This window comes from Penaeus monodon, chromosome 34 (genome assembly GCF_015228065.2).
Source record: "Penaeus monodon isolate SGIC_2016 chromosome 34, NSTDA_Pmon_1, whole genome shotgun sequence".
NCBI lineage: Eukaryota > Metazoa > Arthropoda > Malacostraca > Decapoda > Penaeidae > Penaeus > Penaeus monodon.
The window spans coordinates 3,800,168-3,801,243 of NC_051419.1; the positions used below are offsets into that span (position 1 = coordinate 3,800,168).

Sequence of the window (1,076 nt, forward strand, 5' to 3'; positions counted from 1 at the left end):
AAGGCATCACTTGATGGTCCTTTTCTTGATAATTACCATTCACATTTTGAGTATTTCTTCAACTTATAGGATTGTGAGAGTTAATTCAGCCATTAGTTATTATGAATAATAATGAATGCCAGCAACAGGTTAATACATGGCAGAAAGCATAATAATTCTATCACAATACTACAACACAAAATTACATTTGTTAGACACACTTACTAAGTCACACGCACACCTTTTCACTCTGTAATTACTTGATTCATCACCACATCATCTTCACTCACGAGAAGCCTAATTATCCAGCTAAAAATCAGAATAAAACCCTTCCCATTATAACTGCAAAAAAACGTCCCCACAACACCTTTGCCTTCGGGTCCCAGCCACTCAACACAAACACAACAAAATCCCAAACTCGGAAGGATAAACCAGACACATCTAAACCCTCTTCCTCTTAAATGATCTTGGAAACCCCTCAGAAACCCCTTAAAACCCGAGTAATTCGAGAGTCAAACGGACGAAACATCACCTGCCACCTGATCCCCAGCAGATTGTAGATCCCAGCTGACTTTGTTGTCAAGTATAGACGAAGTGACGTTTGGGTCCAGGTCGCCCGGTCTTGGGGTGTTCGATTCCTTATCCGCTCGCCGGCAGGGTACTCGATTCCCCTTACCTCTAATATGTTGAGGACTGTGGTATTCGATTCCCTTACCTCTAATATGTTGAAGATTGTGGTACTCGATGCCCTTGTCTCACATATGTTGAAGATTGTGATATTCGATTCCTTTATCTTGAAGATTGCGGTAATTCGAACCCCCAATTTGTATGTTGTTGGGATATTTAAACCTCCTGTCTACGGGTTGCTATGGAGTTCGATCTGCTATGTAGTCAAGGTTGTGGCACTCGGTCCTCTGTCTGATCCCAAGGCAGCTGTCAGATTTGTCTTCGAAACCCCTTTTAATTGCTATTAGATTCTTTCGTTTGAGTGGTTAGAGGATTGTATCTTTCTTCTCTTGGTGATCATATACCCCGATTACACCTGTCCGGACGCAGGATAATATGACATATGTTACGTGAGAAAATTTAAACCAAAA

At 41.3% G+C, this 1,076-nt stretch overlaps 1 protein-coding gene across 1 annotated transcript in view; it reads right to left on the reverse strand.

Moving 5' to 3' along the window:
• The window catches only part of LOC119594531 (rab-like protein 6), a gene marked incomplete at its 3' end in the record, with an annotated part of 15,208 nt that extends 14,601 nt beyond the window's left edge, over window positions 1–607 (reverse strand). The window contains 1 exon segment of the mRNA XM_037943562.1: window positions 512–607.
• Between the last annotated feature and the right edge of the window lie 469 nt (window positions 608–1,076).